The 27381-nt window shown below is 38.3% G+C and overlaps 1 protein-coding gene and 1 pseudogene across 7 annotated transcripts in view; both read left to right on the top strand.

Moving 5' to 3' along the window:
- The window catches only part of LOC129764250 (polyhomeotic-proximal chromatin protein), a 149913-nt gene that overhangs the window by 46889 nt on the left and 75643 nt on the right, over nt 1-27381 (top strand). The gene's annotated exons all lie outside the window — the stretch shown is intronic.
- LOC129772196 (U4 spliceosomal RNA) lies at nt 7079-7155 on the top strand (annotated as a pseudogene).

Genomic DNA, 27381 nt, shown 5'->3' with positions numbered 1-27381 from the left:
CCTGATAAGCGCCTTGTTTTATGGAATGGTTCCAATTTAGAAAACTTTGTACTCGTGGTTTTGAAAAAAACCATTTCGAACGCCCTCGATGCCGCCTTGTTCTGGATTTGCCACCAAAGCAGATTGTATACAGAACAAACTTTTTTCTTCTGCTACCAGCTGCCGTTTTGCGATTGCGTTTGCCACTCGCCACTCGCTGCAACTGCCTGTTGTCTTGATGTCCACCGAACCGAATGTGTTCTGTTCTGAATGCGGGTTTTCTTATCGTCGCGAGCAGCTTTGCCAGCTAACTCGATCACTTCGGCGGCCGAAACTATATAACGCCGGCTAGGTGGACTGGTGCACTGGTACTAACGCGCTCGGCCTAGCTACCCTTGTGGGGAACTCCAGATCAACACGGTTCGAGCGGGATTTTGCCTTTCCCTTCACTTTTCCTCCTTTACAATGTCTGGACATGGCTGCTTGGGTTGGTTCGTTGATGTGTTGTGATGCGAACCGATGTGGTGTACGGTTTGAATGAGAATGATCGTTACGGCAGCGGAGCGGGGATTTTTAAGCTGACTGGCTGGCTCGAGAATTACGCATGTGTGAGACTGCGACCAATGTTTCGTTCATTTTTTTTTTCTTTTTCCTTCCCAATCGTGCTTCATTCTATTTCGCTGCTGCTCTGGTTGCCCGTTTTGGTCGGTACGATTTGAGGAGCACAAAATGGACCAATCAAAAATGGGCACATAGTGCATTTTGACAATGCTTGATATTTCACAATTATTCAATTATTTATCTCAAGAAAAATGAAATGTTATTCATTATGATAGATGCGTAGATATATTTCCTATCAATTGATGCAAAAACCTTTGCGATATATTGAGAAATGTTCGAGTTATAAGCGTTCCAAATCTTGCATTTTTTCCTACTTGTTCAGTGCCTAGATTTCCATTTCACCACCTATATCTTCCGGTTAGACGTAGTCCTACGTCAAAAAATGAGTGGGTTATATCTATGATATAACCGCAAGGTTCACGTGGAACTACCTAAGCTTAGCAATCATTCGTTTGTATTGATTAAATTCTTGATTGAATGAAACAGTTTCCAAATTCAATTGAGTTCAATATATTTGCTCTGTGAGTGAAAAAAGACGGGTGGGTAATGTCGGGGACATAACCGGAGTGACGTAGGACTATACAAAGGGGACAGCTTTTGTTAAATATATATTTTAAATATATTGTTTTATTTTCTTCTCCTACGTGAATACCTACCTATCTACCTGAAAAATGGATTAGTTTACTGTTTACTCTTTATGAATATGTTGATGGTTCTGAAAAGAACCTTTGGTGTTGTGTTTTTGTTATCACTCGATATTCCCATCTTGTTCGGTTAAACCTTCCTGGTTAGCTATTGCGTTTGCCACTCGCCACAGCTTTCACAGTTGGAAAATTTCTTCCCATCCAGCTTGTGACATGTTGTTCAGTAAATTACATTTAATACGACGTGTCGGAGAAACACTTTGCCACTCACTGAAACTAATTGTTGCCTTGATGAGCGCCGAACCGAAGCTGCTCTGTTCTTGATGCGGGTTTTCTGATTGTCGTGAGTAGCTTTGCAAGCCAACTCGAGCACTCCGACGGCCGAAACTCTATAATCGTTGTTAGGTATACTGGTGCTCCGGCACCAATCCGTTCGGCCTAGTTACCCTTGCGGAGCAATCAGTGAATGCGACCAACAGGGAACTGGAGACCTGCACGGTTCGAGTGAGAATTTGCCTTTCCCTTAACTTGTCCTCCTTTGTTACGTCCACAATGCCGATTTACGGGTTTACGGTTTGAAAGAAAATAAGATATTTTTTTGGGGTCCGCGTGTTTTATACTCTAGCGGTACACGCTCACAGGATAGAGACAAATCTGCAGACTCAGCCAGAGGGGCGAGTCCAACGAGACGAACAAATGAGCGTTAAAAGGGAGCGATGGCAAAAAAATACATTCATTACGATTTGTTCGCTCGTTGGATTCACATGCAGGTGGTGGCTAGGTGGACTGGTGCACTGGTACTAACGCGCTCGGCCTAGCTTGCGGGGCCTTGCGGGGAACTCCAGATCAACACGGTTCGAGCGGGATTTTGCCTTTCCTTTCACTTTTCCTCCTTTACCATGTCCAGACATGGCTGCTTGGGTTGGTTTGTTGATGTGTTGTGATGCGAACCGATGTGGTGTACGGTTTGAATGAGAATGATCGTTACGGCAGCGGAGCGGGGATTTTTAAGCTGACTGGCTGGCTCGAGAATTACACATGTGTGAGACTGCGACCAATGTTTCGTTCATTTTTTCTTTTTCCTTTACAATCGTGCTTCATTCTTTTTCGTTGCTGCTCTGGTTGCCCGGTTTGGTCGGTACGATTTGAGGAGCACAAAATGGACCAATCAAAAATGGGCACATAGTGCATTTTGACAATGTTTGATATTTCACATTTATTCAATTATTTATCTCAAGAAAAATTAAATGTTATTCATAATGATAGAAGCGTAGATATATTTCCTATCAATTGATGCAAAAACCTTTGCGATCTATTGAGAAATGCTCGAGTTATAAGCGTTCTAAATCTTGCATTTTTTCCTACTTGTTCAGTGCCTAGATTTCCATTTCACCCCCTATATCTTCCGGTTAGACGTAGTCCTACGTCAAAAATGAACAAATGCCGTGTAAAGTCAATTCATTTATTGTGATTGATTGTTCTTCGTTACAAGTAAATTTAATGACGGACCTTTTACGTTTTGTATGATGACTAGAACAAAATATATGTACGGAAGAATTATCAAACGTTTGATGAACCAGCCTAAGGCTGAAAATCTTTCCAATAAAGACAAAAAAAAATTATCAAACGATTATTTTATTTTACATTTCCCTCTGAAGTTTACATCCCAAAAGTGTACATACTTCTCGAATCTCGAATTTGCTTGAAACTGGGAAGTTCATTCGCTTCTAATGGCTGCATGATTTTCCCAGGTTCCTAAGTTTAGAAGATCATGTTAGGACAGACATATTCCACTCTGCACAAAGGCAAGCGAGGACAAAAGTACTCGCAGTTTGCATTTATTTGCAGAGCCGATTTCCCCAGAAACCTCGGTTTTGAAGTCTGTGTTAGGGAAACACATTTCAATCGGAACAAAAATACCCCCGATTTGTATGAATTCGCAATGCCGATTTCCCCACGCTTCATGGATTTGAAGTCTGTGTTAGGGAAACACATTCCAGTCGGAACAAAAATACCCCCGACTTGCATGAATTTGAAATACCGATTTCTCCAGGCACCTTGGTTTAGAAATCTCTATTAGGGAACACATTTCGGTGGGAATAAAAGCTCCCCCTACTTTCGTGTGTTCTTTTTCTTCTTTTTGGCTTTAAGAGGGTTTAAACTTTTCAGTTCACTCGCCTCTAGGCTCTTTCGTGTGTTTGCATTGCCGATTTCGCTGCTTGGTTTTAAAGTCTGTGTTAGGGAACATTTTTCGATGAGAACAAAAGTCCCCCTACTTTCATGTATTTGCAATGCCGATTTCCCCAAGGCTGCTTGGTTTTGATGGCTGTGTTAGGGAAACCGTAAATCGGGCCAATCAAAACGATGCAGTTAGGGCGTTTAGATAACGCCTAATATTTTACAGTTATTCAATTGTTTATCTAATGAAAAACAACATTTTGTTAGTTGCGATAGATGCGTAGAAATATTCCCTATCAAGTGATGCAAACATCTCTCCTATCCAGTACGAAATGTTCGAGCTATAAGCATTCGAAATCTTTCATTTTTTCCTGCATGTTCTGTGTTTAGGTTTTCATTTTACCCTCCATATATTCCGGTTAGACATAGTCCCACGTCGAAATTCTTCTTTTTTATTTTTAAGAGGCTTTAAAAAGGATAGATTCTCTGGTTAAATCAGTCAATCAATACCTATGCCGTTTAGAGAATCGTTTTCCCTCAAGATCGACATTTTTTAAAGGTCGCCCAATATGTACTAGTGTCAACGCACCATTAGGGTATCCATATACTAATACACAGCATGTCCCAGCGTCAAACATGTCCGGGTCGCAAAATTTTCTCATAATCTGTCACTGTCACTCTCGAGAACTGCCAAAATCACAAACTGTGTGAATCAAGATTCTTAAAAATATAGTACAAGGTTGGCCAATATATGAAACTCCTCTGCAGCAATCTTAAAAATATAGTATTTTGACGTAGGACTACGTCTAACCGAAATATATGGGGGGTAAACATGAAAGATTTTGAATGCTTATAACTCGAACATTTCCTAATAGATCGGAAAGATGTTTTCATCAATTGATTGGAAATATTTCTACGCATCTATCACAATTGATAAAATGTTATTTTTCCTTAGATAAGGAAATGAATAACGGTAAAATGTCAAGCGCTATCTAAACGCCACAACTACCCCGTTTTGATTGGCCCGATGTACGGTTTCCCTAACAAAGCAAGGGGTCTGGGGAAATTGGCATTGCAAATACATGCAAGTTGAGGGAACACCACAAGAGAAAAAGAAACTAATTTGCTAATGCTTGATCATTTTACGCAACAATTGTGAAACTCAATCATTTGTTAGAAGAGAAGTGTAATCAATAAATCAATCATTTGATTGTTTATAACGCGAACAAAACAAAATTAACTCTTTCCGTCGGTTTTCCTTGAAAATACATTTTGAAATGTTTTTTTTTTATTTGGCATAATTCTCTGTATATCTAAAACCTTCAATATAAGATATTTAACATTTTTTATCAAAGTAGACCTGTGTGCAAAAAAGTGTACAAAAAGTTTGCATAGTCCGGAAAATTGAAAAATAGACTCATTTAGAAAACCACTCGCAAGTGGTTTTAGTGGTAAAGAGCTTGAAAAAATGGATGAGCAGAATATTTACACTTTACTGCAAGTATGCAATTATTATTTCGTGCCTAATTCTAACGCAAAGTTCTTACCAGGTGCAAAATCCGCAATACAGATTTTATATTTTCTCTACAGACAAAAACGATTTTGACGTAGGACTACGTCTTTCATTTCTATACCGGGGTGTAAAATCAAAGTTTCGAAAACGAAAGCGTTACGCCGGAGACCGAGATTTTGAGCGTTAATAGCTCCTAAACAACTGAACGAAATGGTATGATAAACACTTCATTCGAAAGATAAAATGTCTACGCGCTCTATACTTGTTACTTTTTGATCCAAAAACTTGTTTCAATAGCCTCAAAATTGCTATCAAAACAGGCTATTGAAACCACACCAATCGGTATAAAAGCGAGTGTCGCTCGGAAATCCACTCAGTTATGATTGCGCAATGATCGAGATACCATCGGTGGAATGAATGGATGTTTCCCTAACACGGACTTCAAAACCATGGAGCCAGGGGAAATCGGCATTGCAAAATAGATACAAGCACCGGGTACTTTTGTACTCGTTTGCATTTCTGCAAATCGGAATGTTTCCATATCACAGACTTCAAAACCATGGAGCCTGGGGAAACTGGCATTGCAAATGAGATGCAATCAACGGGTACTTTTGTACTCGTTTGCGCTTTTGCAAATCGGAATGTTTCCCTTACACAGACTTCAAAACCATGGCGCCTGGGGAAATCGGCCTTGCAAAATAGATACAAGCAGCGGGTAGTAGTTTTAGTGCTTCCGTGGCCGAGTGGTTAGCGTCATAACTAACATGCCGGGTGTTCGGGTTCGATTCCCGTTCTGGTCAGGGGAATTTTTCGTCAAAGAAATTTCCTCCGACTTGCACTGTGATCACGCGTATTCTATAGAGCTTGCCACTCAGAATGCATTGCAAGGCGTGATATTTGGCATAGAAATCTCAACTAAGTACTAATAAAAATGACGCAAGTAATACTACGTTGAGACGGCGAAGTTCCTCTAGGAACGTTAGTGCCATTGAAGAAGAAGAAGAAGCGGGTAGTTTTGTACTCGTTTGCATTTCTGCAAATCGGAATTTTTCCCTACACAGACTTCGAAAACATGGAGCCTGGGGAAACTGGCATTGCAAATGAGATGCAATCAACGGGTAATGTTGGACTCGTTTGCGCTTTTGCAAATCGGAATGTTTCCCTTACACAGACTTCAAAACCATGGCGCCTGGGGAAATCGGCCTTGCAAAATAGATACAAGCAGCGGGTAGTAGTTTTAGTGCTCCAGTGGCCGAGTGGTTAGCGTCATAACTAACATGCCGGGTGTTCGGGTTCGATTCCCGTTCTGGTCGGGGGAATTTTTCGTCAAAGAAATTTCCTCCGACTTGCACTGTGATCACGCGTATTCTATAGAGCTTGCCACTCAGAATGCATTGCAAGGCGTGATATTTGGCATAGAAATCTCAACTAAGTACTAATAAAAATGACGCAAGTAATACTACGTTGAGACGGCGAAGTTCCTCTAGGAACGTTAGTGCCATTGAAGAAGAAGAAGAAGCGGGTAGTTTTGTACTCGTTTGCATTTCTGCAAATCGGAATTTTTCCCTACACAGACTTCGAAACCATGGAGTCTGGGGAAACTGGCATTGCAAATGAGATGCAATCAACGGGTAATATTGGACTCGTTTGCGTTTCTTCAAATCGGAATGTATCCCTAACACGGATTTCAAAACCATGAAGCGTGGGTAAATTGGCATTGCAAATGAGATGCAAGCTGCGAGTACTTTTGTACTCTACTATACTTTGTTTGCAAACCGGAATGTGTTTTCCCAACACAGATTCCGAAACCAATAAGTTGGGAAAATCGGCATTGCAGATCTTGGCAGTACTTTTATACTCCCATGTATTTTTACACTTCGGAAATGGTTTTGCTAACACGGTCTACAAAAGCGGGTACAAATGCAACGCTTTGGCTCGGTTATTCAAGACTGCATATCCCTTAATGTCACTGGCTCACTGAACCTTCGAGCATACCGTTTGATGATTAGGCAAAATGTTGATAACTATTTGCTGCGATAACCAGTACCAATATGCATGAATTGACCTAAATTAGAATTTGTTTGCAATTAAATTCGTAAATTGTTTCATTCATTCACTAGTTTAATCAATACATGCGAAAGATAGCTCTGCGCAGCGGCGATATCGTACCCAATGAGGAACATCCGAGGTGCGATTATTGCTAATTGAAAAAACACAAATGATTACTAAGCCAACGGCAGTCCTACGTCAACCTTGCGGTTATATCATAGGTATAACCCATCCATAGTTTTTTAATTAGGAAATACAGATGTCAATGTGGCGACATTGCCTCTCACCCAAATATATATAGAGGCGAATGAACTGCAAAGTTTTAAGCCTCTTAAAAACAAAGAATCAATCAATTACCCATATATCAACAAAACTGTGGCACCATAAAACAACACAGTCGTCTTGACTTCACCGATTAGTTTGGCAATGACAGCTAAATTGACGGCACATTGTTGACGCGCGGATTATATTTTTCCTAGCCGGGACCTGTGTCAACGTGATAAAGTGCCATTTTTTATTGTATTATTGGGTCTTCCAGGAAGTTAATCCTTAAGTCCCTTCACGATAAAATTAAAAGAGTAAAAATAGAAGTTTTCTGCTTTATTCCAGCATTTATGAGCAGTAGTGGTATAGACAACATGTTGCACTATCGATTTCTATCAGATTTCTACCGCAGTGCAGAGATGCCAGGATGTATTTCATGTACAACCGAAAATTTTGTTTTCAAACCTACGGCCTTTTAATTTTTACAATACGTCGAATGAAAATAACACATTTCACGTTATCACGTTAGTTAAAAAAACTGACTAAAGCAGGATGGCTTCAAATACCAATCTTGATTATTAATTAAAAAAATGGGCTGCTTACTAAGAGGTTTGGCACATCTTGTAGCAAATCATAAAGGTAACGCCTATTTTCCAACTGGTTTAATTTGATTTGTACAACGAAAGATTGGAAGACTTCATTTTATTGTCACCAGCTCAGCTGAAATGTGATACGAATCTAATTGAAAATGTGAATAAGATTATGGTCGAATTTGGCTTCAAATTTTGCCAAATACGTTTGAAAGATGACTTTATTTCTGTTTTTTATTAACTTTACCATATTCCTTTGTTAGAAAATCTGAAATTGATTGATGGCTATTTTTAATCAGCAACGATTGATTTGGTTACCGCAGCAATGTTAAACGCCCAACAGAATTAACGGAAATAAGCTGGAGCAAGTTTGTTCAGTTGATATGTCAGAGAATGTGGACTCTCGGGCCGAAGGACAATTTTATCATAATGTTCAATAACCTAAAGAGGCTTTGCCTTTTCAACGGTGTATTACCTGTATCAGTAAATAGTTCTCAAATTGACGAATGGAAACAAACCCATGAAACAACAAAAATAAGTTGTCAATATTGTCGTTTTCATAATAAATCGAAACATTTCAGGATACGATGGTTTTTAAATTGGGTTGTTTGATTATTTATCAGATCAAATTTTGATTTTATATTTTGAAGTCGAGGGTAAATATTTCGGTAAGGTGACATGCAAATCTTGTTTAGAAACAACATGATCGGTTTAGTCATAGGATCGTTCAAATGAGTCAATTTAAACGATCCTATGACTAAACCGATCATGTTGTTTCTAAACTTTGCTCTACCGCTCATCAATAACGTTAAATCAGAAATTTCTCTATTTTGCGAACTTTATAATAAGACAAGAATGTTATTTTTGATCATGGTAACTTATGTTTGCAGAGCTACAGGCAACGATTCGCTGGCCTGAGGATGTTTACTTTGGTAAATATGCAGAAGAAGCTAAAAAAGATTGGATGCAGCTAGAGAACTGACCTTCTAATCTATTTTTCGTGACGTCTATATTGAACTCGTGAAACAGATTTCAGAGCGATTTGATTTCAGTCCTTGATAAACCCTCAAAATTTCGTCAAGGTTCTACGTCTACGAAACCTTAATGATTTGATGCGCCAATTTCCTCAAGTCGTTGAAGCAGGTAATAGACAAGGCCTAGATAACGAATTTAGGCTACTCAAGACTTATTTTATGGGGCCAAAATTGAGTGACTCAGATATAACTTGGGCCCAGTTGTTGAATGTCAAAAGGCGTGATGAGATTTTTTTGTATCTATTGCTAAGGTCGTTTGTGAGACTCTTTTTGGTAACATTCATCAGCCTGTGTGGAGCGATTTTTTTCGCTTTACAATGCCAGCAAAATAAAATCTGGAAATCGGTTGGCACCCAAATCTACAGACTCTATTTTGAAAACCAAGAACTATGTATCGGCTCAAGGAGGAGCTTCAAGGATGAAATTGATGAAAAATTTGAAGGCAAAGTTCAACAAAACCTTGTATAAAAATCATACAATTCAGAGAATTATGAGAAAGCCTTTTAATGAATTACATATTTTGTTGGATTAATACGACTTTAGTCTTTCTTTGCATGATTCTTTCTTTATTGGTAAACTAAATTAAAGTCCAGACACGATCAACTTAAAGTGAATTTGTTCTTTTATATAATTTCTGGGCATTCAACGTTATGGTGAAAATTCCCCCCATTATGCAGAGAAGGGTTAATAATCTATGAATAATAAAAATATATTCAAAATAAAAATAAACCTTTATTTTAATTTTTTCGCCATAATTTTTCGATACAGATTTTTTATACAGAATTTTTTGCTAAAAATACTTTTACAGATTTTTTTCAGAAAATTTTACAGAATTAAATGTGGCAACCCTTACCACTTTTTGTATGTCATGTGAACTGTTCTCAAGAACCAGTTCACTTTAGTGAACGGTTGATCACTGAATGGTTCAATAACCCTTCTAAGGTCTACGTTATTGTCGAAGACATAAATGATTGTCATCATCTTCAAAGCTTGCTGAACATTTTTGAGACGTGGTGTGTACGAAATTGTATGACGTTAAGCGTCGAGAAATGCCAAGTTATATCGTTCACCAGAAAGCGGAATCCCATCAATTTCTCCTACATGTTATCCGGCAAAGCCATCGAGCGGGTTCAACAAGTGCGCGACTTGGGTGTAATGCTTGACAAGGAGTTCACTTTCATCTACCACTACAACGACATCATCTCCAGGGCAAACAAGCAGCTCGGTTTTGTTCTGAAGGTAACCAATGGATTTAAGGATCCGCTTAGCTTGAAATCTCTATACTGTGCCTGAATTGCCTCCTTACGAGGAACGCTGTAATCTGCTGCGAATTGATACTCTGGAAAACAGGCGATCTGCAGCACAAGCCATGTTTGTTGCGAAGCTGCTGAGGAACGAGATTGACTCCCCTTTCTTGCTAGCTAATCTAAACATGTATGCTCCAGAACGCACCCTACGTCATCGTGATTTCCTTAGGCTCGATTTCCGGAATAGTTTGTATTGCCAGCATGATCCGATGGAGTTTATGTCTGCTACATTCAATAGGATTTTTCACATCTTCGACTTTAATCTCGCTAGCAATGCGCTTCGGATTAGATTAAATGATTATTTCAGAATAAGTTGACACTCGCAATGCGTGTATTTGATACTGACTTGGTTAGGTCCATTAAGACAATTTGATGTCAGATGGATTAAATAAATTAAAATAAAATAAATACACGGCAGTGTGCTCCGTCGGAGTGCTATCGCGGAACGGAGCACTGCGCTGAAAAGTATGCATGTCGCGCTGGTGTGATCGATGAGCAGTATCACTCTGATGTCGTCTGTAGACGACGCTCGTACACACAGGTCGTCGCGTGATTGTCGTCTCTAGACGATACTCGTAGCGAAAGGGTTGAAGTGAACCGTTTTTTACCCATCACTAGAACGATTTTTTTTTGAAAGGTCGGACATGACTATTAACACGCCCTTGCTCAATGCCGCGATAACGTCAATTGGCAAAGTATCTTTCGTTGCACTATTGGGTCCTCCAGGAAGTGAATCCTTAGGTCCCTTCACGTTAAACTTTAAAGAGTTCAAAAGAAAAGTTTTCTGTTTTATAATGGCATTTATGAGCAGTTAGTTTTGTAACGAACATGTTGCATTATCGATTTTCATCATTAGGATGCACATGTAACAACACTCCCCCTCCACTCAGAAATTCACGCATCACATGAATCACGCTAAAGATTGGTAAACCATTTTCCATTGCAATACAATTTTGTCTTCCAGGAGGTGAATCCTTGAGTTCACGATAACATTGAAAGTGTAAAGTTTGTTAACTTTCAGCTTTGCTCCCTTCCTTCCTTGTTTGTGCAATTCATTCACCTCTAAGCTCTGCTCAGGCGTTTATGATCGATTGTGTTATAAGGAACATGTAGCATCATAATGCTCCCACAAGGATGTTCTGTGAGTTCAGTTATCTTTCTTATTGGAAAAACTATATGTACATGAGTTTAGGTAATATAGAAAGAGATATTGCTAGCCTTGCTTTTTAGCTCCTTTTTAGCGACTCAGGTCGATAGCAGAAGACGACATGGCTTCAAATATCGTCCATCGACAACTAGAGTTACTCCATTCGCCTTTCGGAAATACTGTGAATCCAGCCATCCAAGCCATTCGCCGTGCAGAATTGGGACCAATGTAAAAGCTAAAAGAATCATATTAATTTTAAAATTTACAAATACGTCGATCAAAGAACTTCGGCCAACGTCTTATACCATTCTTCTCATTCAATCCAAATTAGTCCACATATAAAGTTCCAAAACTAATTTGAAACGATTCGAAAACAGTCGTTTTGGCAGTGGCATCAAATTTCGCTGTTTTGAATTAGATTGAATAGAATATCACATTTTGACAAATACAAAAACAGCCGACGATTCAAAAAAATAAAATAAACCGAACTCCAAAAATCGGAAAAGTCGCGGAAATCTTTCAGTGCAAGTTACGGACACATTCATACAACTTGCATAAAACTTTCCTTGATGAACAAGCTTTTTGTAAACAAGATTGCCCATCGATCACCATGGGTTGTGTGCAATGTTTAATGCTAGTGATATTTGGTCGGTTTCGTATTGCGCGCGAGCTTCTTCTCGTGAGAGATAAATGTCGCCATGAAATATGTTGTATTCATTTCCTACTTTCTTAGAAGTGTTATATATTGACGAATTTACGTTGGATTTACAACCAGATGGCGCAGCGAGTAAAATAAGGATGTTTTGTTTTTTTGGTATGAAATTCGTTCAAATTTTCTAGAAAAACCAGAATTTATGTTCAAATTTCCCGGTTCCATGTATTCTTTCCACGCTGAAAAGGTTGGAAAATCATCATTTTACAATGTGCTATGTGTATTACGAGGAATGGCTTGTTATAAGTATTGTAACTTTATTTTTTTTCAATTAACTAAACGATGAATAGGGTGTTTTGCGCTAAAATACTGCAAATCCTTCTCGTATCGACCCCTACATAATCAATGATATTAGCCAATTTGATATGATATCGATTTCATCGCAATTATCTATAGTATCAATAACCGGTATGCATTATCAAACTTAAAATTTTCAAAGATTATCTATGACTTTGGTCAAATCGCGTGTTGAAACCATCGTAAATATACAAAACTCCAACTTTCTTACCATATACTGATGACATTCAATGGCTAAAATGAATCTAGATTGAAATAAAATGATGAATAATCACCACCGAATCTTGCTTTTCAGTGCGTAAAATAAACAAACACCCTCACGTTTGTGGTTCTGAGTTTTAATGTAGATGTCGCATGAGCTGATTCAGCTTTGCGTAAATTCGTCAATTCTGGTATGTTTGATGTTTAGCAAATGAGGACCACTGAACGTGACATCACAAAGCACAAATCTTCTTGTATCCATTTGATTTGTTCCTTGTGTGGGGAACAAAGCCAATATACAGTATTTCAATAGTATGGGGATCTCCGAAGTGTATCTTATTTTTTGTCCGGTTACCTGCAGGCCTCTCGTAAACAGTTTAGGACATTCAAAGCTATCCATCTAAATGTAATCAATATGTTCTACTCCTCTCATGGAGCTATAGCCTTCTATTATGGCGTTGTAGCTGGTTGTAACTACCTGAGCTTTCATTGTTCGTTTATGATTCGTTAGGGTGGGGATTTAAATTTCAACGAATGCATAGAAAATTAGTAGATTGTTGCTTTATTGCACAGGAAAATTATATTGTCATATCCATATATTTGGGCGTTCCGTACCGTATTTTGTATGCTGAGAGAAATGAGAAGAAACGTTAAATTTCCAACCAAAATAGTTGCAATCTGGAGGAATAAATAGAACTTTTATTCAAATAATTTGTTTTAAAAATGGATTCACGAGAATTGCTGCCAGCTAAGTGTCTGCCTAATTATGGAAAATGTACATTCTCTCATTTCCATTCTGTGTAGCGTTGAGCAAGTATTTCGTTCGCTAAGAAACCCTAGAACCTTCCTAAAGGATTCGTTTTCAAGATCTAAAAAAATACTTTGCTTACTTTTTTACATGAATAAATATTTATTTTATTTGAATTTTGTTTTACATAAAGTTTTTACAAGTTAAATGAACAGTTCTTTGTTTTTTTTTTGTTTTTTTTTATAAATCGTTTATTTGTACAGGCTCAGTTACATAAGTTTAAAGGAGCCAAATTCTAAATCTAATTTTAGTGCTAAAGCATATTTATAATTTTGCTTATTCTACGGTTAATAGGATGGGGAACTGATTACTCGAGGTAAGTAGGGTGACAATTTTTTATCATGGAGAGGAAGGAACATAGGGGTATTTGGATAATACTGATGAACAACACAGAGATCGATAGTTTTGAGGAAAAGATAGATTTGGGACATGTAATCAAGGTCTAACCGACCCAACACATCCAGCACCGGCACATTGGGTTGTTTCACTCGGGCCCGATAAGAATTTTCTAAATTCGATCTGGCAACAAGATACATCTCGCACGACCGAACAGCATGCTTGATGTCGTGATAACCTAGACCACAAACGCAGAGTTTGTTGCTGGCAAGATTGATACGAAATAACAGCGAGTCTAACGAACAGTGATTGGACATGAGTCGGGAGAAGTTGCGAATAAAGTCCCGACTCAAGTCCAGACTTTTGAACCACGGTTTGGGCTATCCTTAGGGATAGGCGAGTGAAGCCACCGGCTCAATTCATCTTCGTTCTATTTACATTGCCAGTTAGCGATGATAATTATATTACCTTCAATTGAACCTACTTTTGCTAATCAGTCAGCCTTCTTATTACCCGGAATTGAGCAATGTGAAGGAACCCAGCCAAAGGAAATGACATAACATCGTCTGGATAAAGCACTCAAAGTTTCTCGTATCTTCCCAAAGAAGAACGGCTTCGACAAAGCTCAAAGCTAAGACTATCCGTTACAATGTAATAGGGTTCAACAGGTCGTGAGGCGACGCTATCCAGCGCCCAGTGGATCGTTGCCAATTGAGCAATATACACCGAGCAGAAATACTGCAGGAGAGCAAGGAGACTGTGAGAGGTGCTGAAAAATACGTTGAACACTTCAAATCCTGAGGACTTATTCATAGAGGACCCATCGGTAAAGTACATATTAGGCTGTCAAAAAAGTCCTGCGGTATTTTTTTTGAATTTTCATTTGTTCATAAAATTAGTTACAATCATCTGTTTTAAGTCAAATATGCGCCGTTTTGTTCGATGACTTGTTCCCAACGAGATGCCAACTTCATAATACCCCTGTTATAGAAGCTCGTTTCCTTATTGGCAAAAAAACTCAGATAGCCAATTTTCACAGGCAAGTGGCAAGTGATCCCTACCGTTGGGATCCTGGATTACGTTCCACTTGCAATCTAACTATAGTGAATTCGAGCAAAGCTAGAGGTCAAGTGCTCTTAGCAAGAATTAGCAGGTGGTTTAGGTACACGTGTTATTTGCTCCGTATTCAAAACTGTCATATTGAAGCTGTTACAAAGATCATATATAAACAATGAACGGTTGTCGCCATACTGATCCCCCCCAGGCGGTTCCGTGAAAATTAAAGTCTCCCAGTGAGTGAGTGAGCACATGTCAGCAAGTTGCTTCCGACTAACTTGAACTTTCGGAGGCCAATACAAGCTGACAATACAAAGGGATTTGCCTCTGATGTTTGCATCGCAAGCAACAGCTTCGATACCTCTAATAGGTGGAAGATCAATCCTAAAAAAATGAGTGGCACTTATTGATCCGATTAAATCGTGGAAAGAGAGCCATGTTTCGGAGAGAGCAAAAACATCACAATTGAAGTTATGAATTGAAAATTTTAATGTGTCCAATTTAGGGATAAGACTACGACAAATCCACTGTAAAAAAGTGATATCCCCGACCTCTTTATTTAAATAAGACATCAAGAGAGATAATGATTGCAAGGAGGGACCATGTTTGCATCAATTGCTGCAAAATTGTCTTCAATACTGGAAGCATTGAGATGACAATGATTCTGATGGATTCGAAAACATTAAAAAATTAAAAAGAGCGCTTCTGTTTATCCCAGCGACTCTTGTAAGTTTCAAAAGCTCAGTCGCACTGCAGGATTCGCCCAAATGTTCTCCGCAAGTGGCACAGCGCTCCTCGTTCGCGCAGTAAGGTGCTGTATGTCCAACTGAGTTGCTTCTGTTGCAAGTCATGGGCTTTGGCACGGAGAGTCGCAGCGGTAGCCTCAATGTGTTCACCATAACGTAGTCAGGGAGGGCGGCACCAGCAAAAGCGACTCGAAACGAGTCGGACCGCGTGAATTCCCCCTTCTTGGGAGAATTTTCCTGATTGACGGCACTCTAGGATTTCAACGCTCATCAAAGGGAGCTTATTAAATTTACCAACTCCTTCTTCAACTCCAACTTCCTTCTATTACACTTCATTAAGCCGTGTTGGCTTTCGAAAATACCAATCTTTACTTATGCAGCACAGTATAGTAATGCCACGATAATTCTCTGTCATCATGCAGATGTCAGATTTCTGAATGATCATCCCTTTATGTTGTTTATGTTTATGTTATGTTATGTTTATGTTATGTTATTTTTATGTTATGTTGTTATGTTAAATTGGATCACGATATTGTACGCAGAAATGTATGTGAACAATCACGTATTCGTACGGGTGAGTAACTGGAGAGTAACTAGAGACGGAATTTTCTGTACGACTGACGACACCATAAACATGTAACATAAACATAATTAAATTCGGCTCTGTTACAGCTGAAAAGCAGTAACTGCTGAATGTGTTTACACTCAGGTTTTTTTACGCGGTTTTTTTCTACGCGGATTTTCCAATTAACGAGTTTTTTTACGCAGATTTTCCAATTAACGCGTTTTTTACGAGGTACATATTCCCCGCGTAAAAAGAAACCTGGGTATACATAAATAGGAAAATATAAAAATTTAAAATATTTTCTAAGACCATAAAAAATCGCACAATTATAATTCCCAACTTCGTATTCCGAAGCAGATGCAAACACTACTAGTTCCGTAACTCAGTTCCTCTCAGCAGAGGATGAACGGTTGCTGTTTTTTTTCAAAAAGGTATACAACAACCATTTAGCGTTCGATTAATGTATAGCGTTTGTTTGTTTCGTCATTCAAGTTATACTTAATTTTAAATAATTGATTTACATGAGCAATATATTCCTTGGTTTAATGTTTTGTGTTTGACATAATAAAGTAAAACTATGTTTTCGGCGCAGCTATGCATTAATAATTATGACAGTCACACACGTAGTTTTATGTGGAAACCCAATGCTACAACTATTTCATGTTTTCTGATTCAACCAAAGTATTCATTTTGAGAAATACTCTGAATGTTACTGTCGTTTCAAAAATGCAGCAAATTATCTTAAACTGAAACTATTTGCAATGTCTAAATTATCTAAAAGTTTTCCATTTTTCAAACAATGTGCGAAAAAATGACTCAAGGCGATATATGCTTGTAAATAATTTTAAATATCTGCAAGAAAGTCCGGTGTCCTGCCAAAGCCTACATATTTTTCGAACGATAAGTAATGAGAAAAAAATGCCTCAATCTACTAAACTCGTTAAAAAAAATAGATGAGTAAGGTACAAGATTTATGAAAGGATATAATTTCATGTTGAATGGGCCCATCATTTTGAAAGCCTTCACATCCGTATCAGGGTATAAATACGAAACCAGATACATGCTCACGTAAAAGAATAAAAGTAATATCGATCGTCATTTTTAACGTTTTTGACATCTGTGAACAATATACAATTCACAAACATCAAAAGTTTTGATGCAGTCACAAACTTTTTGATTGTATTTAAAGTTGTGGATTTTGTGCTTACGGACATCATTGATTTTTTGCTATATCCTAAAAAAAATCCGTTTCGCAGTTACTGCGAGCACGCCCTCGACAGATCGCAGGAATTTTGACGATAAACAAGGAAAACCATCGGAACTGTTTGAAGATGCCGGAAACTGGCGAAACAGGTAGAAGTAAATGTTACCTAAAACAATTAATCAACTCGAACCGAGATCTTCTCCAAAAATACCGGAATATAAGAAAAGCAACACAAAACTATTTTTTATGACAATACTCCGTCACATCGTGTCTGGGCTTCTTCTCATTAAAATTTGTTTTCATCGATACATACCGTTCTGAATCATATTTCGGACGCTTAAGACATATGATGCAGAAAACAGATCTAAACTTTATACACAGGTATTATTTGGTTGATATTTTTAATAAATTAGTTCAATATGCTTTTAAGCTTTCTACTTTGGTACCTATTTGATTGAAAACATAAAAAAAATCATCGAATAAAATGCTTTTCAAATCAAGCGAATAAAAATCAAACTTCGGACACTAAATCAAATTTCGGACAGATTGAATTCGAAATTCGGACACTTTATTTTGTAATTTTTTGGAAGAAAATTACATTACATTTGATCATATTTTATAGTCAACTACGAAACACTTGCCAAGCAATCATAGTAAACTGTGAACTATGATGAGAACTGATGTAACACGGGAGAAATTTAAATATTTATGAACGGGTAAATTCTACGTGCTCATGCCAAGGAAACGTCAAACACAAACGATAATGAGTAGTGTTGTAAGATATCTGCCGATTATGTTATAATTCAAATGTGGTTCTCATGTGAAATGATAGTGAAACCGAGGGATTACTCTAAAGAAGTAATTGTGATATTAATTTGATGGTTATATCATCAGTGCATTAAGCATTTCAAGATATTGGAACAAAGTGTCTGAAATATGATGTTGTCCGAAATATGATTCAGAACGGTACTCGTTGATCAACGTTTCAATTCATATGAAAATGCGCTAAAATGGTTCGATGTCTAGTTTGGCTCAAAAAACAAAGACTTTTTTTGGGAGGCATTCATGAATTTTCTTAACAGATGGGAAAAATCAACTATCAACGGCAATCACTTTAAATGATTTTCGGTTTCGATTATTTTTGTTTGTTTAACAGGGGAATGTTTCTAAGATTTTTAAACTATGCTAATCATCGATCGTGTTCCCACTTGCTGCAATTACGGCGTCCACACGCTTCCGGAACGAACGTCCTTATAATCTAGCCTGAATCATTTTCTCTCCAGGTACAATGTCATTGAGAACAGGCCTTGGCCTGACGCCCATACCGAGCAATCCAGCGGATTAAGATCGATGCTGAATGACGACTACAAATCCTTCGCCCAAACAGCAGATGTTCCTGCAACCACATCTGAGTGCGGTTCGAAGTGTAGTACAGAGCCCCATCTTGTTGGAATACAACATTTGGCTTCGGGCCGTACTGCTCTTTGATTCACTGAAGACTTAAAATCCCGATGTAGATCTTCTTGTTGATTTTGTTGTCTTCTGGAATGAACACCGGGTGCCGAAGTGACGAAGCTCCATGGCGCAACTGTCAAATTAAGGAAACCGGCTTCTCTTACTCGCAGCCTATTATGATATCAATTAAAGCTTACGTGCATACAAAGAAAACCGAAGCATTGCATGCACAGATGCACAACAAGCCATGGCGAACATTGCCAAATAATCACATTTTCTCTGTAATTTCTGCATGTGTCTTCTTAGTGGGCTATTCTAGTCTGAAAATTTTGAAGAAATACATTTTTTTTCTTCATATTTCTAAATTTTAAACATTCAAGAATATGCCCTTAGAAGAATTTATTGAAATTCCCATTATTCATCGAGTTATAGCCATTTTAGTGATGCGGTATCTAAACCAGCACGGTCTTGATTCTAAATTTCAAATGGGTTTTTCTCGAAACTTGTTTTTTCAAGCTTACGTTCACGATATCTTAAGTTCTACTGAATCGATTCAATTCAAACTCATATGAATAAAATCATAATAAATCTCTGTATCGCATGAACCAAAAAAAGAATATATTTTTTTATTTTACTATTTAAAAAAATAGAAATGTCATGAAAAAAGGTGTAAAAATTGAATTTTTGAATTACAACGGCCGCTATCTTGTATGAAATCATGTCTTTGCTTGTCTATTGGATTTTGTGTGAAATCGTGTACACTGCTATCCCCACTTCTTGTAACTTTTTCAATGCCGAATATTTTTCATAGACGAATAAAACAAATAAAAGTATAACGGATAAAAAATATATAATTTTTTTTATTTGTTCAGATCTCGAAAAACATCACCTTCTTAAATCCCGACGTATGTTTGTTAAATAGTTCGATCATTCCTAACATTTAAATCGCTGGACCGATTGTCGATCTGTAACCAGGAATAATCGAAATTACAGTATTTCCGAAGAAAAATACAAAACTATGAGGTGCAGTTCGTCCACTTGTATGCGAAAACTTTTAACACATTTGTTTTTTTTTGTGATCGACATTTTAGAATACCCACTCAGAAACTCACAATAGCAAAAAAAAGAAAGGTATGTTTTTAATTTGTTTTCATATATATATTTCCTATTTTTCCCGATTTTGTCGAATGTACCCATTCTCACAAATTTAGAACCTTTAGAACGATTGGTTTTCTTTTTTTGAAAATGAGTAAAATGGTCTGAATATACTCACTACAAGGTTTTAGCAAATCGGAGCAAATTTTTCCCGGTACATTTTTTCGGTATAACTCGTGGAATGAGATTTACATTGACAATAAAACATAAACCTATTCGATCCCATCCAGTAAAAAAAGAATTCACTTTTTCAAATGAGACACCTTATCATGAATTTATTTCACAAATAGTGTTGAATGAATTGCGGATGGAGTTTGATATATTTAAGCGTTGGGCTGTACAGATGAACAGTGTTGATGTGAAAATGTAATTTTCTTGAATTTGCCATACCCTTCTCGTAGTAATAACTTCAACCTATTGTTCACAGTTTCATATTGACAAAACAAATTGCAATTGAAAATGACAACACGATGGACTGATAGACTGATAGAAAGCCTCATTTCTATGAGGTGAAATTAATGTCGTTGACATGAAGCCATAGGTGTGTTGCGTCGTGGCTTGAAGAAGAAGCCGCACATTTTACCAGCCCAACAGTTATTCTACCCAGTCCACAGTCTTCTGTGCAGTTGAGGGCTGACATGCCATTGCTAAAATTTCAACAATGTTATGTCAGAGAGAAAATGAACAAACAAGCGCCATGCAATGGTCTGATTTGCTTTCGCTTCACACCCGTATTATTTTCGAATATCTAATTTTCAACGTAGCTATTTTTGAAAAAAAGTATCACCACAATAATATTTTTTTCATTCAAGTTGTGTGCAAGCGAATGTATGTTGTTGGAACGGATAAGTTATTATTTGCGTTTGGTGGGAGGAAAAGTATTGTTTTGCCAATGAAACATATAATCATTGAAACACGAGGGGTGTCTAAACAATTTTTAAAGGCTTTTTATATGTGTCTTTACGTAGATGTTAAAGTGTTACAAAATGTTGCCTTCGTTTTAGGCATATCATCAGAGATGTCAGGTTTGAAGACATTTGACTTGTTGCGAAGACATTTAATTTTGTGAAGTCATTTTGAAGACATTGTGAAATATGTAAAGACATTTCAGTATGCTGGCGTACGTGGGTTTTGAGAGATATTATTCCCCTGAAATTCTAACTATTGGCCGAAAAAACGTCAAAAAAAGTAGGGCTTTTGTCTCAGTGTCATTCACTTGCTTTTTCAATCTGTAAATCCACAAGCATATAGAATGAATTGAACAACAAAGCGTCTTTTACTTCAAATTCTGGAGAACTTCCAGCGGTCTAGATACATATTGTCTCTAGAAGACATTAGTTCATTTGCGCTGGAGAATTCAAATGATTGTGACATTTTATTTATTTTTTATTTTGGGCCTATTACTATACAATAGACACCTAGATACCTGGATTAACCTAGATCTTTCAAACGACTATCGAAGATTTTTTGGTTACATAACGTTTCAACCATAAGTTTCATGGATATGGTTTGAGTTACGACTGCCGCCTATATGTATAGCTGTTGTTGGCTGATGAATCAATAAGGGGTGGGAATGGTATTAGAAATTTGGAAGACAAACTAGAAACGAATGAACTCTCTGAGTTTGAATTCTCCAGCAACGATAAGCACTCGAAATTAGATTATTTTCGCAATGCGTTTTTCATTTTGTACACCCTAGAGGTACGAAAAAGACGTAATCTCACATTAGAAAAATAATTTGTTACAATGTATAACGTTTTTGTGTCACACCAACACCAAAATTGTACTAAAGGGTATTTCAGATTAAACGCTCACGCTACAAATTTGCATAACTTCTACAAAGGTGAACCGATTTTTATTTTAAAAAAACGAAAATAAGGCTTATTTTAGGACATTTTCGATGTAACCACCCCTTTTATGATGACGCGTTTTAAACGGTGAACAAATTTTTTTATGCACAACTCTGACACTACGATTTCGATGCTGTTGAAAATCCGAGTTATTTCTTCTTTAAGTTCCTCTAAATTTTGTGGCTTATTAACATAGCAACGTACCCCCAGAGGAAGTAATCGAGCGGACTTAAAGTCGGACTATACGGCGGCCAATTCCATCCACAGTTAAACGGAGCAGGAAAGCGATTGGAGATGACACGATCTCTGAAAACTCTACGCAGAAACAACATCGTTTCATCGGCGGTATGAGGCCGTCCTGTTCGAAGATGAAACGTTTGAAATTGGGCATGGCCATCATGAAAGGGAAGACTTCATCTTCCAACATTTCCCGATAGGTAGCGCCAGTGACGTTGCCATCGATAAACACTGGGCTTCGGTTGCTCGAGTAATACGATTTTACTAAACAACATACACGTTCTTGTAAATTGTACCTCTTGAAACTAAGAACCATCCGATCTGACTGAACGAGTAGTCGAATGTTATCGTCTCGAAGTGGGGATTGCATTGTTACCATCGACGGAGCGAAAAAAAAAATTATAAGGAGCTTTTCGATTTTTTTGCGTGAGCGTTTAATCTGAAAGACCCTGTACAGAGAATATAGAGAAGCACTATCGATCACACTATTACGAGGGTCGTTAAAAAAATATGTTCCATTGCCTCATAAATCGCGAAAAAATAAAGTTAATATAAAACAAGGTGATTTTCGTAATCTACGTTTTATTTTCTATTTTTCTACATAATCGCCGTAACGTTCGTAACGTCCAACTTTTTGAAGTACGATGTAACTGCGTCACGAGTTTCTTCAGTGTTATCGAATCGTTGACCGCCGAATGGCTGTTTCATCATTGTACTATTTGGAAATTTTGGACCGATTAAGAACCGCGATGAGGAACAAAAGGCCAGGTTTATTGACGAAAGGATTGTTCCTCATCCACGATAATGCGCTTAACTCAAGAGCAATTGAAAAAAAAATCAAATGGACTGTGTTCGAGCATTCTCATTACTTCCCAAACTTCGCCCCTAGCGACTATCCCTTACTCCTGGTGATGAAACAGGCGTTCGGCGGTCAACGATTCGATAACACTGAAGAAATTCGTGACGCAGTTACATCGTACTTCAAGAAGTTGGACGCTACGCACGTTACGAACGTTACGGCGATTATGTAGAAAAATAGAAAATAGAACGTAGATTACGAAAATCACCTTGTTTTTTGTCCTAACTATATTTTTCCGCGATTTCTGAGGCACTGAAACATATTTTTTGAACGACCCTCGTAATAGTGCGATCGAATACATTTTGTTTTGAAATTTCAAGTAAAATTAACAACGACCCTCAATGAACAATGTACAATGAACGACGCTCGTATATTATCAATGAAACTAAATAAACTCTTTCGCTGCAAAGTAATATTTGATTCAAAGAAGAACTGTTGTTTGGAGCGGTTTTCGATGATTTATGTTGTTTTTGCAGCTACATCGGCAATATATCGGCGGGAGCCTTTTTCTTGTTGCTTACCATCTTAACAGTTGTTTGCACAAAATTAGGTGTTTCTGCAGCGTCTTGATTGCGATCTCTATTTTCTCGTTCGCCGGTGGGTAGTTGACAGGTTTTTCTTTGGCCCTTCTGAGCTTTCTCACGGTTCGAAAAATACTGAATTCTCGCCACTAGACCGTCGGTTTTGTATATTTCTCGTTGGCTAACGTATCAAGAAGGGACAAGACATTCAATACAAGTTTGGAGAACAAACTAATATCTGAGAAGCCTCCAGCAACTGAGCGATAAGCGTTGGTAAATTAGATGTTTTTTTTGCGATGCGAATGATTTTCCGTTTTTCGCTTTATACACCGTAATCTCGTAATCTCAAGTTAGAAAAATCTGCGACTGTGTGTGCGAATGTGGTTGTGACGAGCACGCGCCTGTAATGGGGCAATATTTTTTTACGCGATTTTTTAGGCGTTTTGCTTGAAATTAATTTTCCCGAATATGCACCAACCTAGACGCGTCTTTGTTGCTACTGGTTCATTGTCTTTTCCCTCTCGTGTTCGCAATGCAGTTAGTAGTCGTATGTGTTCTATACCGATGATGATACCCGAAATCGCATCCTCGTAACTGCGAACCAGAAGTCCCTTCAGATGGTGGTAGGTTTGAACCAGATCCTCATAGCGCATCGTTTGCGCAGGTAACTGGAGCTGCTGAACCGTTTTCACGTTATGGAGTTTAAACTTCTTGCCATCCCCGCAGATTACTACACTGATTCGTTGAGATTCTTTTTCTTCCTGCAAGATATTGCCTGACTCAGACAGAAACCGTCGGTTGGCCCCGTGATGTCTAGAGCGGACGCGATGTTGTTTTCCAGAAGGGTAGAATTCGATCCGTCGTCCAGGAACGCATAAGTACTGACATGTTTTCCATTTCTATATATAGTTACTGGTAATTAACGGGATAAAGAATAAGACATAGACTACATCCGTTAATGCCACACTCCTTTTTGGTACGACATGGCAACTCCTACACAGGTTCTTCTCTTTAACTGCCTTCCACCTACCGTCAACATCGAGCGCTTTGAAGTGGATGCAGTTAGCGATCTCGTGACGTTCTTTACCGTAATACACACAGGCCTTCTTTGGCGTTCCATTGGCCATTTTTTCGGCAACTTCAGAGTTCCTCTCCCGCGGATCCTCAGTATGCATGTACAGCTTCGGTTTTTCTTCAATCGGTTTATCAGTCTTCGAGATCAGTGCGAGAGCGTCCATCGGAAGAGTAACATCAGAAGCCATCATCACAAGCTCTTGTAGTAGGACCACTGCATCTTGATTTGAGGTGACAATTTCTCTACTTATTCGTAGAGCAGCGTCGGATTCCACAGATGATCAGGAAGATTGGCGATAGCCATATGATCTACGACGTTTTGTACCGCGAGACCGAAGTTAATCTGCGACTGCAGGTTATCAAATTTTGGAGAAGGTACCGTCCGCAACTTTTGGAGGAGAGAATGTATCAGAATTTCTGGTCGAACATACAACCTTCTAAGTATATCGTATAACGAAAGGCACAGACTGTGGCATCAGCAAACGACTCCGAATTGCTTCTAATATCCACACGCTTCGGTTGAGTTGCTGAACGAGCTGTAGAACAACGGCCAGTCATGCGGATCGCCAGAGAAGTTTGGCAACTCCCGTGGCATCATTTGCTTCGCCGCCATTTGTTCACTAGATGGCCCATTTCGGACTGGAGTAACGGATTGTTGCTGAGTTCCAAACTGGGGAAAAGTTACACTGGATGTAGGTGGCATCGATACATTGGTGGGTCGTTCAGAATCAACCTTCTCTGCGATGAAATCGGAATGTGGTTCATGGGGACTGCTCGTACTGGTAATATTCGCGTTGCTCCACGTTGGTTGATATCCGAAATTCAGCATAGATCGAGAAATTCCCATCGTCATTGATGAAGCAGGATTTTGTGAACTTACTGGATACTTACTGGTATGCCAAACATCCAGCGTCAGCGGTATCTTCATTCATTCCTAATTGACCATTCACTATACTAATAATTTGGTTGTCAGAATTAAGCAAGAAACATATATCCTCTTCTTTTAACTCCGGTATCTCCGGTTCTATTCTCCGGATCATGCATCGCAAATAAGGTGGATAGAGGATTTAGTGATTGTGGTTGACAAAAAGTTCTGCAAAGACTCTAATAGCCGAAGTACTACATCTTTCAATGTTATATTTTTCAGTGCCTAGTCCGGCGTTTCCGAACTTAGTATGATTGACATTGACATTAATGTGCTTCCGTGACCGAGTGGTTAGCGTCCCACACTATCACGCCGGGTGTTCGGGTTCGATTCCCGTTCTAGCCGGGGAATTTTTCGCCAAATAAAAATTCTTCCGGGGGGTCTTCGTAGCCACTTGGTTACGCGTTCGCTTACCAAGCGATCGATCGTGAGTTCAAACTCAGGGCCCTCAATTGACCATCTTTGTGTTGTTATAGAATAACTACGCCCACGCAACCATCATCAGCGATGGAAATCGATCCACGGTGGAACAAAGATCGATACATCCATACAACTGCTCTGCTCTGTAAGAAACATCGGGCTGCTGTTCTATAAATAACTCAACAATGATCAATATCAACTGTCTCCGCTGTCCGGTCTGCTGAACAATGGATGAACAGAAAGAATACCCTTACGCCTAAATGGCTACTACTGTGTAAATTACCATAATGTAATGGAACAGAAAACTTAACGCCTAAATGGCTACTACTAACTACTGTGTAATTCACAATTCATAGAAACATAAACATATGTACATGTACACGATTTAACCCGGCTCTGTTACAGCTAAATGCTAATGAGCCTAATAAATAAATGGGATAAAAAAAAATCTTCCGGCTCGCTTCCGGTCTCGCGTATTCTAGAGCTTGCCTCTCCAGAGTACATTCAAGGCGTGTTATTCGGCATAGAAATCTCAACCAAGTACTACTAATAAAATTGACGCAAGTAATGCTACGTTGAGAAGGCAAAAGTTCCACTGGAACGTTAGTGCCATCCAAGAAGAAGATGATTGACATTTCCAATTTTTCTTTGTATTTTCTCGGTTAGTTTAATGTTTTGGATCATCCTCTGGTCCATTGGTTGGGCAATAGATGTTGAATTCGGCGGCACGAAAAAAAACTGTTATCAATCCAGCATTAGAGGAAATCTCCCCCGCAATGGTGCGCGGTGCAGTTGTCTATAAGTAAAACACCCTTAGGTTGTAGTATTTTTCGGGACATTAACTGACGAACTTCCGGAATAAACTGATTGTGGAACCATTCACAAAATTGCTGCCGGTTCATCCAGGCAGATCCTCGATAGCAGACTGGAGAACACGTATCTCTGAAACATCGAGGGTTCTTCAATCTTCCAACTATCATCAATGGAAGTTTATGAGTACCAGAAACATTGGAACACGGAAAGAAAGTTTTCCGGTTTTTGTCAGTTTTGATTCCTGCGAGGTATTTTTCCTCCAAATGAGTTAATGTTTGCCTGCTGGTCATTTTGGAAAATAAGCCATATTCATTGCAATTATATAATGCAATTATTATTATACAATTATATACAACGCTCACATCGTGAGTTCTCAGATAATTGGAAGAAAAAATATTAAAACCCGTCGACAATTTTTCACCGCATATTTTAATCTTCCCAATGCCAAATTTTTTTTTATTTGAAACACCAAATGTCACTGAACTTAAACGACGCAAGACCCCAAAATTATGTGCACAAATTTTAGCGTGCAAGCGAATTATTTACAATGATTTGCTGTTAAGTTGAGTTAAGTTGTTACGGATCAGTTACTACTAACTGCGCGCTTTTTATTCTCACGCTGCTTTAACCACGTAAATTTTTATTACTGATTTTCAAATGCAAGTTGTGGCCTAGCATTCGTCATTTCAGAATGACTAGAATAAAATTCAAATAGTTGGATATCGTTAAAAAATAGGCCACCTTATCCACTGATTAATCCAACTCGCACTCTCGAGGTTTTTTTTCATAAGTTTATCTCGCCTATTCGTCGCTATACAAGA

This window comes from Toxorhynchites rutilus, chromosome 2, assembly GCF_029784135.1.
Source record: "Toxorhynchites rutilus septentrionalis strain SRP chromosome 2, ASM2978413v1, whole genome shotgun sequence".
Taxonomy (NCBI): Eukaryota; Metazoa; Arthropoda; class Insecta; order Diptera; family Culicidae; genus Toxorhynchites; species Toxorhynchites rutilus.
This window is presented reverse-complemented; position numbering and strand designations above follow the sequence as displayed.